Source organism: Phyllobates terribilis, unplaced genomic scaffold (genome assembly GCF_046119375.1).
Source record: "Phyllobates terribilis strain yellow unplaced genomic scaffold, ASM4611937v1 Scaffold_1__5_contigs__length_1240528914, whole genome shotgun sequence".
Classification (NCBI taxonomy): Eukaryota; Metazoa; Chordata; class Amphibia; order Anura; family Dendrobatidae; genus Phyllobates; species Phyllobates terribilis.
Window position 1 is genome coordinate 202293975 of NW_027362761.1, and position 14932 is coordinate 202308906.

The 14932-nt window shown below is 49.3% G+C and overlaps 1 protein-coding gene across 4 annotated transcripts in view; it reads left to right on the plus strand.

Moving 5' to 3' along the window:
* IDNK (IDNK gluconokinase) overlaps window positions 1-14932 on the plus strand; it is a 138354-nt gene that overhangs the window by 108294 nt on the left and 15128 nt on the right. The gene's annotated exons all lie outside the window — the stretch shown is intronic.

Here is a 14932-nt window from a genome sequence, read left to right on the forward strand (position 1 = left end):
GTATTGGCACCATTTGAAAAATCATGTGATGCTTCTCTAATTCGTGTAATTAACAGCACCTGTAACTTACCTGTGGCACCTAACAGGTGTTGGCAATAACTAAATCACACTTGCAGCCAGTTAACATGGATTAAAGTTGACTCAACCTCTGTCCTGTGTCCTTGTGTGTACCACATTGAGCATGGAGAAAAGAAAGAAGACCAAAGAACTGTCTGAGGACTTGAGAAACCAAATTGTGAGCAAGCATGAGCAATCTCAAGGCTACAAGTCCATCTCCAAAGACATAAATCTTCCTGTGTCTTCCGTGCGCAGTGTCATCAAGAAGTTTAACAGTGTGCAAATTGAAGTGGTCAATGGGGCGCTAGAAACTGGATAAGGCGCTGGAAAAGGATAAAACAAACCTCTTTATTGAAGTTCTAATGCCCACAACGCGTTTCTGCAGCGGTCTGCTGCCTTCATCAGGTGGAGTTATGGGAAAATGGCAGAAACAGGTGACGCGCCCCTGGGCCTGTGTCGCGCTGCGGTGCGCACGCGGGAGCTTACCCGGAGCCGGATCCGTGGAGGGTTGTAATCTCGTGGCGGTGACCCGGTCCGTGCCCAGGGAGTCAAACTAGACGGCAGTCTATTAGTAGTAAATAGTTGATGACTACGCCACCCGTTGAGTGCAGCCAGGAAGCTGCTGCTGCAGGGCAGACCGCTGAGGCCGGTGGTAGGATTGTGCAGCGTGATAGTATAACCCCCAACGGGAGGGGTATGGCCTCAGGGCAGCCGACGTGGATGATGGGGGTAGCAGGAACCACTCAGAGACGGTACGGTGTAGTTCAGGGTCTTTACTGGTAACAACGACAGACCCTCCCGGAGTACTTGCTAGCAAACGGGGCCTGGTCAGTCTTTGAGCAGATGGGATCTCCCCTGGCCAGGCGTAGTTGTAGGCCTCCCAAACTGACTGTACTCTTCTGGCTACCTTGCTAGAAGCTGATGTAAGTAGCCCACGTCCCTGAGTGTACCGTGTGGTGCTCACCCGTATGGCCGGTGACTCGGGGCCTTCTAATGGCTTCCGCTCCACGATGGCGGTGCTGGTCCCACGCGTGTGACCGTGCCTTCGGGCTTCTGGGCCAGAGGACCTGAAATCCCCTGCCCGACGGATTCTGCTGCTGGGTAGGAGTTAGTCCCCACAGCCTCGGACTCCGGGTCCGGTAAAGAATCTTCTTAGTCAGGGCGAGCTCTGCAGCTGCCAGCCCCTGACTCCTTGTAACTCTGCTGTTTCCTATGCTGCTTCTCTTCTCCACTCTCCTTGTCTGACTCACCCTGCCTCAGCCCCGGGTTTATACAGGGGAAGTTCTTCCCCTCCCAAGACTGGGCAGGAGGTGTGGCATGCACAGGATCCCTGACCAAAGGACCTCCCACCTGCTCTCAGACATAATATCTCTATCACTGTGGCAACCAGACCCCTGGGGTGTCACATTCCCCCCTAGTGAAATTTAGTACTCCGGGACTAAACACATTTAGAAAAACATAACAAAGTATAACAATAACAATACTATAAGAAAAACACATAAGATGGTTACGGCGTGTCCGCAACCGGATGCAGTCTTTGAAGAAAAGCAAAGGTGTCCATTTCACCAACACAGGGAGACGTAACCAGGTAGGGGTCTGTCCTACCCCGAGTCCTTAACAGTCTCTAGTCCATCCTGGGTTACGCTCCAACTATATACAAGGATTCCCGGTAAATCCACCAAGGTTTCCTAAAAATAACTAGAAACACAAAATTATACACAAGCAACAAGACACAGAAAAACATAAATAAAACAATTTATACACTTTAAATTCTCCAGCGTGCGGGTAACTGGCCTCTAGTGGCCCGAGTGGACCTACGGAGCTGACTGTCTGGCCCTGAACTACAGGGTGTAGGAGCTGTCAAGGGTAAACTGGGCAGCTGTCTACCGGCTCTTTGTCTCACTAGGGGTACGGCAGGCTCACTATAAGCAGAGGGTTGATTCTCCTGTTCTGCTTGTGTGGAGTCTTCTGCCTCCTGGACCGGCTGTTCTTCCAGCTCTACCCGTTGCTCCGTAGGTTCTTGGGATGATGGTTGGAGGAAGGTGAGTACGGGTACCACAACTGCACCATTGACTTGAGTCCAAGACTGAGGAAAGTCCCCGAGCACGGTACTAACCATATCTTCCCTTTCTTCCACGGGTCGATGGTCTTCTTGTTCCTCTTCAGGGTTCCTCAGTTGTTCGGGACACTTCTTCAGGTGGTCCCGGGATACAATGGCTGTGGTTTCCCCTCCGTCTTTACTGATGGTACAGACCTTCGGGTTCTCGTGGCTTGAGGGCAGTACGGTGTACGGGTCCTTCTCCCACTGGTCGTCCAACTTGTGGAGCCGTCTCTTCCTCTTCAAGACCTGCTCTCCGGGTACCAGGGGAACAGCGGGAGCATACTGGTTGTAAGTTTTCTCTTGTCTTTCCCTAGCCTGACAGAGACTTCGCTCCACGCTCTCCTGTACTCTCCGGTACTGCTGCTGCCTCTCTGTGTCCCAGTCTGTTTCTGGTGAAGTGTCCTCGGGGGTCAGGACTCCCATTTCCAGGTCAACAGGTAACTTACCAGGTCTTGCCCTCATTAGGTAAGCCGGGGTACAGTTGGTGGAACCTACCGGGATGTGGTTGTATAGGTCCACCAGATCGGGCAACTTTTCAGGCCACAGACTGCGTTCTTCCAGGGGCAACGTTTTTAGAAGATCCATTACCACCTGGTTCATTTTTTCACAAAGTCCATTAGTCTGCGGATGGTAGGGTGTCGTCCTTATCTTCCGGCAGCCATACAGATTGCAGAATTCCTGAAAGACCTCCGCTTCAAAGGCAGGTCCCTGGTCCGTCAGCACTTGGTCCGGGTACCCGTGTGGACGGCAGAAGTGCTGCTGGAAGGCTCTAGCTGCTGTTTGAGCCGTTAAGTCCTTGACGGGGACGACAACCAAGAACCGGGAGTAATGATCCACGATGGTTAACGCGTAGACGTAGCCACTTCTGCTTGGGGTCAGTTTTACATGATCCAAGGCTACCAGTTCCAACGGTTGCCGGGTGACGATGGACTGCAGGGGAGTCTTCTGGCTGGCTCGGTCCTTCCTTCTCAGGTTGCACGGGCCACAATCTCTGCACCACTTCTCGATGGTTCCCCTCATGCCTACCCAGTGGAACCGCTCGCGCAGCAGGAACTCCAGCTTTTTCCACCCAAAGTGTCCAGCTCCGTCGTGGTATGCCTCCATCACCATGGCTGCGTCTCTTCGTGGCACCACTACTTGCCAGAGTAATTCATGCGTCCGGGAGTTAACCATTCTGCGGCACAACTTCCCTTTGTAAAGGAACAGTCGACTCTTCTCTGCCCATAGTTGTTTGGCTTCCTCCGGAGCGTCTGGTTCAAGGCGAGCCTCCGGCCGAGTCAGCATCTCCTTCACCAGTCGGACGGCAGGGTCGCTGTCTTGCGTTTCCGCCCAGTTGTAGTGGGGTAAGGGGTTCAACGTAGCAGCCTGCTTACTCCTTACCTGGTGGGAATACTGAATAGTCCCATGACGGTGGAACGCAGGGAGTTCAACTTCTTCCAGTCCCTCCGGATCTTCTCCTCCGTCCGGCAGGTTGGGCATCCTGGACAGGGCGTCCGCGTTGGTATTGGAGCGTCCTGCCCGGTATTTAATTGTGAACTCGTAGTTGGACAGACGGGCCATCCACCTCTGCTCCAGGGCACCGAGTCTTGCCGTGTCCAGGTGTGTCAGCGGGTTGTTATCCGTGTACACGGTGAACCGGGAAGAAGCGAGGTAATGCTTAAAACGCTCAGTGATTGCCCATACTACGGCCAGGAACTCTAACTTAAATGAGCTGTAATTCTCGGGGTTCCTTTCGGTGGGTCGCAGTTTTCGGCTGGCGTAGGCGATTACTCGTTCTTTCCCCTGCTGGATCTGGGACAGTACGGCTCCTAGCCCGATGTTACTGGCGTCGGTGTAGAGGATGAAGGGCTGGCTATAATCCGGGTACGCCAAGATTTCATCCCCCGTGAGGGCCATCTTCAGCTGGCGGAAGGACTCTTCTTCTAGCTCTTCCCATTTGAAGGGCGGCTTCTGGTTCTTGGCCTTCCGGGACTGGCCTATCAGGAGGTCCTGCATAGGCGCTGCCTTTTTGGTGAAACCGGGAATAAACCTTCGGTAGTAGCCTACCAACCCTAGGAACTGCCGCACTTCTTTTACGCTGGAGGGGCTTGGCCATCCCTTAATTGCGGTGATCTTATCGGGGTCGGGAGCCACTCCGTCAGCGCTCACCACGTGTCCCAGGTATTGCACCTTTGGTTTCAGGAGGTGACACTTGGAGGGTTTCACCTTTAGGCCGTAACTCGCCAGAGCTTCGAACACCTCCGCCAGGTGTTTCAGGTGGTCCTCATAAGTTTTGGAGTATACGATGACATCGTCCAGGTACAACAGGACCGTCTCGAAGTTTCTGTGGCCCAGACAGCACTCCATTAATCGTTGGAAGGTTCCTGGGGCGTTGCAGAGTCCGAACGGCATGCAGGTGAACTCGCTAAGTCCCATCGGGGTGGTGAATGCGGTCTTCTCCCGGTCCGCCTCTGCTACAGGAACCTGCCAGTACCCGCTAGTGAGATCCAAGGTAGAGAAGAAGTTAGCAGATCTTAAAGCAGCCAATGACTCCTCTATCCTTGGTAAGGGGTACGCATCCTTGTGTGTGATACGGTTGATTTTCCGGTAATCTACACACATCCTCATGGTGTTGTCTTTCTTTTTGACTAAAACTAGTGGGGCTGCCCAGGGGCTACAGCTATCCCGGATTACCCCAGCCTCCTTCATGTCTCTAAGCATCCCCTTGGCGTGTTGGTAATGTGCAGGGGGTACGGGTCGATACCTCTCTTTTATGGGAGGATGATCTCCCGTGGGGATGCGGTGTTCTACCCCCTTGACTCGCCCGAAGTCTAACGGGTGTTTACTAAACACTCTCTCATACTCTTGAACCACCCGATAGACTCCTTGTTTCTGATGTGAGGGAGTGGAATCAGTACCCAAATGTAGTTGCTGACACCAGTCCTCCATGTCTTTCTTAGAGCCGTTACCTTCCTCCGGGTGAGATGGAGGCAAGGGTTCCACAGATTGTATAGAATTTTGATTAGTGGTATATAATTTTGCTAGCGTGGCATACCGGGGCAGGTACACTTCCCTCTCCCCGATATTGATTATGCGAACGGGCACCCTCCCATGGCGTACATTGACCACCCCCCGTGCTGTCAAAATGGTGGGCCTACTGTCTGAGTAAACTGGTTCTACCATTGCCTGGTAATCTCTACCTCTCAGACCAATAGCTGCCCGGCACCAAATCATCATTTCACTTTTTGGGGGCATGGCAATAGGACAAGGGTCACACATTCTTACGCTACCAATCTCACCGCCGGAGAGTTCCACTTGTTGCCATTGCATCAGTGCCCGGATCTCTTTCTGGAGCACCCGCTGCTCGCCGGAGCTGGCGTTCTTGGCAACCTGCTGTAAAAGGAAAATCACCTCTGCAAGACAATTTTCAATTACGTTAGTTCCTAGAGTTATTTTTGGGTGACTCTCATGTTTATCAATATCTACAATGATCAGTCCCTGTGCGGCCAGTTCGACTCTACCGATTTTGAGGGTCACCTCTTTAAATCCGATCTGTGGCACGGGCTGGCCATTGCTGGCGATGATACTCAAGTCGTCGTCAGGGTAGCGGGTAATATCCGAGTCATTCCAGTACTGCTTGAAGAGCACGTACGGGATGGTGGTGACCTGTGACCCGGTATCCAGTAGGGCACTCATGGGAATGCCATCCAGTACCACAGGCAAGACTGGACGTCCTCCCACATATCTGTCGCGCCAGTTCGATGGGCCTGGTGATCTTTTTCCTGGGGGTTGGCCCTCTACCCCAGGTTGTGCCCGTTTAAAGAACAGTACCTTTCCATATGTCCGGGTTGATTGCAGCGGCGGCAGATGGGTCGTCCGTCCTCGCTGTATCGGTCACTGGGTCTTCCTCTGGCCGGTGGGGTCCTCCTTGGTCGACGCCACGGGATGTCCTCCGGTCCGGATGCCAGCTGGATCTTCCCTGGGGTGGAAACCTGTAAAGACTGCACAGTTCGGGTTAGCGCAGCAACGCTCTTAGCTAGCTCTTGGACCTGATGGCGTAGGTCTGGAGCCGGGTCATTGTCCAAAGCCTGCGCATCAGCTCCCACAGGCCCTGCCGACAAGGGCGCCGCCTCCTGGTGGTAAGTGATAGCTGGGCACCTGTGGGTCACAACGCCACCCGGTGCCGGTTCTCGGAGCACCCGGATGGCTCTGTCCTTGAACTGTGCAAAGTCCAGATGGGGATCCTGTAAGGCCATTGCCCGCAACTGGGTTCGGTGGGCATTGCAATATAAACCCTCTATAAATTGTTCAGTCAACAGCCTGTCCTCGTTTCCCACCCCATCAGGGTCAGTCTGCTTTATGGCCCTCAGGGCCTCTTGTAGGTTTAGTGCATAGTCCCTTATACTCTCATGCGCTCGCTGCTTGCACCCGTAGAATCTAAGCTTAATCTCGGCTGAGGTGCGGGTATCAAAGGTGTCCTTCAGCCGGGTTAGTATCCCTGCGACAGTCTTCCTCCCAGGTGGCCAGGATTTTACTTCCCTTTTGGCTGCCCCAGTTAGTTGGGCCACCAGGATGCTCACTTTTTGCTCTTCTGTGAGGGGGTACACCTGGAAGAGGTTATCCAGCTTTTCTCTAAAGTCATGCAGGGTATGTGACTCCCCTGAGTACTGGGGTAGCCAAGCTGCTCCCGGGATATAGGGCATGGTGAAGGGCATAACTGCAGCAGCGGTGGCGCTGGCGGGGGTTGAGGCAGTGAAGCTCTCCTCCGTATCCGACATCTTCCTCCCCCCTAGTGGACCGTGGCCTACCTTGCGATGATCCTGTTCCGTAGGCCGCGGCTCCGCAGTGGATCGTCAGGGTTGAGGACCTTCCGTCGCGCTCCGGTGACGTCGGCGTCTGCTGGGCTCCTTCCAGGACCTTACGCAACGTCCGGACGTGAGGCGGGGCTTCAGTTCTCGCGCGCTTTCGGAGTCCACGCCCCTCTTCTTCCCGCGCGGCGTCCTCAAGATGGCGTCCAATGGCGGGAAAACTCCACGGATGGCGGGAAGAAGGTCGAAGATGGCGCCGGATGGCGGGAAAACTTCGCGGATGGCGGGAAGAAGGTAGAAGATGGCGCCGGATGGCGGGAAACCTCCACGGATAGCGGGAATCTTCACCACTGGTAAGTTTGAACAGTCTTTGCTTTTCAGGCACGCAGTACCCGGTGGTTGCGGGCACGAGATCCTGCCGACTACGCCAAAGTTGACGCGCCCCTGGGCCTGTGTCGCGCTGCGGTGCGCACGCGGGAGCTTACCCGGAGCCGGATCCGTGGAGGGTTGTAATCTCGTGGCGGTGACCCGGTCCGTGCCCAGGGAGTCAAACTAGACGGCAGTCTATTAGTAGTAAATAGTTGATGACTACGCCACCCGTTGAGTGCAGCCAGGAAGCTGCTGCTGCAGGGCAGACCGCTGAGGCCGGTGGTAGGATTGTGCAGCGTGATAGTATAACCCCCAACGGGAGGGGTATGGCCTCAGGGCAGCCGACGTGGATGATGGGGGTAGCAGGAACCACTCAGAGACGGTACGGTGTAGTTCAGGGTCTTTACTGGTAACAACGACAGACCCTCCCGGAGTACTTGCTAGCAAACGGGGCCTGGTCAGTCTTTGAGCAGATGGGATCTCCCCTGGCCAGGCGTAGTTGTAGGCCTCCCAAACTGACTGTACTCTTCTGGCTACCTTGCTAGAAGCTGATGTAAGTAGCCCACGTCCCTGAGTGTACCGTGTGGTGCTCACCCGTATGGCCGGTGACTCGGGGCCTTCTAATGGCTTCCGCTCCACGATGGCGGTGCTGGTCCCACGCGTGTGACCGTGCCTTCGGGCTTCTGGGCCAGAGGACCTGAAATCCCCTGCCCGACGGATTCTGCTGCTGGGTAGGAGTTAGTCCCCACAGCCTCGGACTCCGGGTCCGGTAAAGAATCTTCTTAGTCAGGGCGAGCTCTGCAGCTGCCAGCCCCTGACTCCTTGTAACTCTGCTGTTTCCTATGCTGCTTCTCTTCTCCACTCTCCTTGTCTGACTCACCCTGCCTCAGCCCCGGGTTTATACAGGGGAAGTTCTTCCCCTCCCAAGACTGGGCAGGAGGTGTGGCATGCACAGGATCCCTGACCAAAGGACCTCCCACCTGCTCTCAGACATAATATCTCTATCACTGTGGCAACCAGACCCCTGGGGTGTCACACAGGCACTTTTATACATAAAGCAAAGGAACTCAATGGGAGGTGCCAAGGGAGAATTTGGGCGCCACCCAAAAAGAAAAAGAGGACACGTGGATGTAGAGGAGGTAGAGGAGGTAGAGGGGTCTCAGGTAATAGTTGTGACCTTGGAATCCCTAATCGCCAAGAAAACAAAGGTATAGGTGAGGTAGCATCCAGCTCACAAATTTCAGAGACTAGTGATTTAAGATCCTGTGGTATATGTAATGTTTCTAGTCACATGCTTACAGAAGGTGAAACTTCCTTATTGGCTAAAGGACTATCATATTGTCCAGATGCTGAATTAAATAGTTTTGATCTTTTGTTAGATCTGAACGAATTCTTTCGTAAATTGACTATTAAGCGACATTTTTTAATGGAGGAACGTGGCAAGAAATTACCAGCTCCCAATGCTTCCATAGGTTTTTCCAATTCACCTGATGAGGTAACCATCCCTGCTGATCAATATAAGCATATGGCGGTCAGGGGAGGCTCTAATAAGTTTTACCCAATGCACCACAAGGGTGCACATATAGAATCTTTCCAACAATTGGTCCTCAGAGATCTACGCTCGATTGAGCGGCGTAGGAAACCAGACAATTTGATGAAAAGTGAAAGGGAAGCTATGCAGACTTTGAAGAACAATAATGACATTATAATAAAAAGTGCTGATAAAGGAGGAGGAGTCGTGATTATGGACAGATCCTGGTACTTGTGTGAGGGTCTTAGGATACTTAGTGACGACCAATACTACCATAAATTGGACATTGATCCTTCAATCTCCATCTTTGTTAATTATAATTATTTGATTAAGGAAGGTTATGAAAAGGGCATTCTGAATAAGAATGAAAAAAGGTTCTTAGATATCTCAAGTTACCGGACCCCCATTTTTTATTTTTTACCTAAATTACACAAGGATCCTTGTAATCTGCCTGGGCGCCCCATCATATCCGGGATAAATTCCATTACGTCCAATCTATCACACTTCATCGACTTGTTTCTTCAGAAATATGTATGTGAATTGGGGTCCTATCTTAAAGACTCCTCAACTTTAATTGCCACAGTTAGAAGTTTGCTGTCTGTGAAGAACTGTATCCTTATCACAGCAGACGTTGCAGCTCTTTACAGTAATATCTCCCACGAACTAGGTATAGAAGCGGTGCGCCATTACTTAATGGAAGATGGTAGTATCCCCCTTTTTCAAAAAGAGTTTATTTTGAAATCAATAGAATTCATATTAAATAATAATGTGTTCTCATTCGAAGATAATTTTTATAAGCAAATAAAGGGCTGTGCAATGGGGACGAGGGTAGCTCCCAGCTACGCAAATATCTTCATGGGACTCTTTGAATCTTTGTTCATCACGTCTTCTCCTCTAACCCAAGGCCATATACGATTATATCGTCGTTACATCGATGATCTGTTCTTTATCTGGGAAGGGACAGAAAAATCAGCCCAGGATTTCTTTGAAATTTTGGATAATAACCCATGGGGTCTTAAGTTTACTGTATCCATGTCAAGTGACTCCATACAGTTTCTTGACTTAGTTTTGAAATTGGATGATTTGGGGAGGGTTCTCACATCCACCCATTTCAAAACCGTGGCTGTGAATAGCTACCTCAGATTTGACAGTGGACATCTTCCAAGGTGGATTAAGAACATTCCGTATGGCCAGTATTGGCGTATACGGAAAAATTGTACGCAGGATGAAGATTTTGAAAAGGAGGCTGATGTCCTTGAAAAAAGATTCTTGAGGAAGGGGTATCCTAAGAAATTGATTAGGGATGCACATAAAAGAATTAAGCCGCTCAGTCAGGAATCATGTCTGGCTTGAATTTCTGGCCCTAACTGTGAGCATACGAATACAGGATATAAAGATTGGAGTTTAGTGACTACTTTCAATAAATCTAGAGTGTACATACAGGAACTATTAAGTCGGTATTGGTGCGTCCTGTTGGGGGATCCGCTTTTGTCCAAACATTTGCCATGTAAACCTAGGATTGTTTATAGGAAGAATCGGAATTTACGGTCCTTCATATCGCCCAGTAACACGACATTGAAATCTGCAGCTTCAGTATGGAGATATGGGAGGCAAAGGCAAGAAGGAGTAGGTTGTTTTGCTTGCAGATCTCCTGGCTGTTTATGCTGTAGTACCATTAATCATGGTGCAGTATCCTTCTGCTCGCAAACCACTGGTGAACAATTCCCCATCACCTGTAAAGTAGACTGTCATTCTGACTATGTGGTCTACTTGTTGCAGTGTGGATGTGGTTTGCAATACGTGGGCCGAACTATACAAAGAATGCAGGCCCGCCTTAATAAACATCGCTCTAATATTAAGAATGGGTATGTGCAGCATAGTGTTTCCAAGCACTTTCTGACTGCTCACCAGAGAGATCCCATTAGCTTGAAACTCACGATTTTAGAACAAGTCCCTGATAATGTAACAAATCGGCTTAATTATCTTATGAAGAGAGAGAATTTTTGGATTTTTAAATTGGGTACATTATATCCGGAAGGTTTGAATTTAGCGATTGATAATGTGTGCAGATGAATTATTAATATTTATATATTTTTGGGGGGATAAAAACTGGTTGAGGGGTATACTCAGAATATGCCTCACCAATTTTTATGTAATATGCTTATTTACCCTCATTTATATATGCATTTTTATATGTATCTATTTTTAAAGCATTGCCGTTAATGTCTGCATCTTGCATCTTCATAGTAAGTTTATAATGTGTAGTTATTGACCCCTAATGCTTTTTTAAGTCCCCTTTGTTATTAAAATGTAATTGTCTTTTTTAATGGTGATTAAAGGGTTAAGTACCAAATTCTCCCTTGGCACCTCCCATTGAGTTCCTTTGCTTTATGTATAAAAGTGCCTGTTTCTGCCATTTTCCCATAACTCCACCTGATGAAGGCAGCAGACCGCTGCAGAAACGCGTTGTGGGCATTAGAACTTCAATAAAGAGGTTTGTTTTATCCTTTTCCAGCACCTTATCCAGTTTCTAGCGCCCCATTGACCACTTCAATTTGCACACTGTTCACTTTTCCCTTGGGAGTTGTGGCTGGAGGCTGCAGAGTACTGGATACAATTTCAGCTGCAGGACCTGTAGGACCTGCGATGATGTCATCACCCATGTGACCCCACCCAGAATCACATGATTGGAAGCTCCATCTGCTAATCCAGAGGAGACACTGAAGGCATCGTGGCAGCGCTATCAGCGCCAGTAGCTGTTTAACCTGGGTGGTGCGGTCTGCACAACCCACTCAGGTGAGCAGACCACTGTATCTGCACGTATATTCTACTTCCATACAGGTTCACACAAGCACTGCGCTTTTCCACCCCACCCCCTTTTTTGTCTTTCATGGTCACGCATCAAGAAGTTTAAAGCTCATGGCACTGTGGCTAACCTCCCTAGATGTGGACGGAAAAGAAAAATTGACAAGAGATTTCAACGCAAGATTGTGCGGATGGTGGATAAAGAACCTCGACTAACATCCAAACAAGTTCAAGCTGCCCTGCAGTCCGAGGGTACAACAGTGTCAACCCGTACTATCCGTCGGCGTCTGAATGAAAAGGGACTGTATGGAAGGATACCCAGGAAGACCCCACTTCTTACCCCGAGACATAAAAAAGCCAGGCTGGAGTTTGCCAAAACTTACCTGAGAAAGCCTAAAACGTTTTGGAAGAATGTTCTCTGGTCAGAATAGACAAAAGTAGAGCTTTTTGGGAAAAAGCATCAACATAGAGAGTGTACAGGAAAAAAAAGAGGCATTCAAAGAAAAGAACACGGTCCCTACAGTCAAACATGGCGGAGGTTCCCTGATGTTTTGGGGTTGCTTTGCTGCCTCTGGCACTGGACTGCTTGACCATGTGCATGGCATTATGAAGTCTGAAGACTACCAACAAATTTTTCAGCATAATGTAGGGCCCAGTGTGAGAAAGCTGGGTCTCCCTCAGAGGTCATGGGTCTTCCAGCAGGACAATGACCCAAAACACACTTCCAAAAGCACTATAAAATGGTTTGAGAGAAAGCACTGGAGACTTCTAAGGTGGCCAGCAATGAGTTCAGACCTGAATCCTATAGAACACCTGTGGAGAGATCTCAAAATGGCAGTTTGGAGAAGGCACCCTTCAAATATCAGGGACCTGGAGCAGTTTGCCAAAGAAGAATGGTCTACAATTCCAGCAGAGCATTGTAAGAAACTCATTGATGGTTAACGGAAGCGGTTGTTCGCAGTTATTTGGGCTAAAGGTTGTGCAACCAAGTATTAGGCTGAGGGTGCCAATACTTTTGTCCGGCCCTTTTTTGGAGTTTTGTGTGAAATGATCAATGATTTGATTTTTGCTTCATTCTCTTTTGTGTTTTTTCCTTGCAAGTAAATTAAATGAAAAGAATAATACCAAAGAATTTGTGATTGCAATCATTTTCAGGAAGAAACTGAGTATTATCTGACAGAATTGCAGGGGTGCCAATACTTTTGGCCAGCACTGTACATGTATGCATGCGGATGTTATGCGGTTTAATGCGCGTATGGTACCCGGGTCTGGAAAAGAGGAGACTCTCCTCCAGACCCGGATACCGTTAGTGAAAAAAGAATTAAAACGTAAAAAATAGAAAAAAACATTATACTTACCTCTCCAGCGGCCCCCGGTCTCCTCTCCGGTGGCTTCCTCTGTCATCGGCGTCCAGCGGTGTTCAGAAAGGACCTGCGCTGACGTCATTTAGTCATGTGATGGTCATACGACTGCTGTCGTAGGTGGTTGCATGACCAGTCAGCTGACTAAATGACGACAGCGCAGGTCCTTTCTGAACACCATGGGACGCCGAGGACAAAGCACGCAACCGGAGAAGGAGACCGGGGGCCGCCGGAGAGGTAAGTATAATTTTTTTTATTTTTTACATTTTAATTCTTTTTTGTTTACTATTGGTGCTGCATTTAAACCAGCATAAGTTGGTCACACACTATAAATCCATGCCAGTTGCATGGATTTATATAGTGTGACCAACTTGTCAAGCACTTTCCAAGTGATGCTCAAAATCGCTTGGAAAAGCGCTTGAAAAAACGCATGCAAAAACGCATGTAAAAACGCTTAAAAAACACTTAGGCTGAGTTCACACGATGCGTATTTAATGCGTTTCCGTGGCGTTTTTGCAGTTGCGTAAACGCCGCGGAAACGCATGAAAAACGCATGGTAGAAGGGCAGCAATGTTCCCCAATTGAAATCCGCATGTGCTGTGCCCATGATGCGGATTTTTCCGCAGCGTAAACGCTGCGCTCAAAAATCCGCAGCATGTCAATTAATTTTGCGTAAACGCGGCATTTTCGCCGCCATTGACTTGCATTAGAACACGCCAATTCCGCAAGACTGCATCTGTACTTGCGTTATTGGCGCGTTCTAATGTGCGGATGGTACCCGGGTGTGGAGGAGAGGAGAGTTTCATCCACACCCAGGTACCATTAAAAAAGCTGTAAAACAAGAATAAAATAAAAAATATATATATACTTACCATCTGTCGGCCCGCGCAGCGCTCCTGCTTGGTTCCCGGCACTTGCAGTGAGTTGAAGGACCTGCGCTGACGTCAGAGTCATGTGACGGGTCACGTGACGCTGACGTCGGCAGGTCTTTCAATTCAAAGTTGCTGGCAGCCGGGAGAACGGAGTGTAAAGCAGGACAGCGCGGGCCATCGGAGGTAAGTATATACACTCTCTCGGGTCACACTATATAAATCCATGCTGTTTGCATGGATTTATATAGTGTGACCTAGTTGTCAAGCACTTTCCAGGTGATGCTCAAATCGCCTGGAAAGCGCTTGTCAATCTGCATGCGGAAACGCATGTGAATCCGCATGTGGATCCGCATGTATTCTGCAGGAAAAATGCATGCACAATCTGCATGCGTTTTTTCTGCCAGGGAGATGCAGAAATGATGCAGAAATTTTCTGCTTCATTTCTGCATCGTGTGCACATACCCTTATCCCTGGCAGAAAAAACGCATGTAAAATCCGCATGCATTTTTTCTGCCAAAGTGATGCAGAAATGCTCAGGAAATTTCTGCTTCATTTCTGCATCGTGGACACATAGCCTTGCAGCCATGTCTTTACTTTATTTAAAGAGAACTTGTAAGCACAATTTTGTAATGTAAAGTAAAGCCATGGCTGTAATGGGGCTGTAATACAAATTGTATTGATACCTCTGGTGAAAAAATCGACTTTGTAGTTCTTCTTTGTTCAGCATTTGAAGTTTTCTGCTAATTAGATTTCGGTGCACAGTGGCTGAACTGTGCACTGCGTCTTCTTCTCCAGGAGGCAGGTCCTTCACAGACCGGAGGTCAGGTCCTTCAGAGACGGGAGGCAGGCGAAGGGGCCAAGGAATCACAGACATGGAGGAGAAGACCCCATGAACAGTCCGGCCCTAGTGCGCCGAAATCTCATTAGCAGAAAACTTCAAATGCTGATTTGTTCACAAAATATATTAATGTAATCAGTATTACAGCACCATTATAGACAAGTCTTTACTTGACATTACAAAATCGCGCTGACAGGTTCTCTTAAAGATA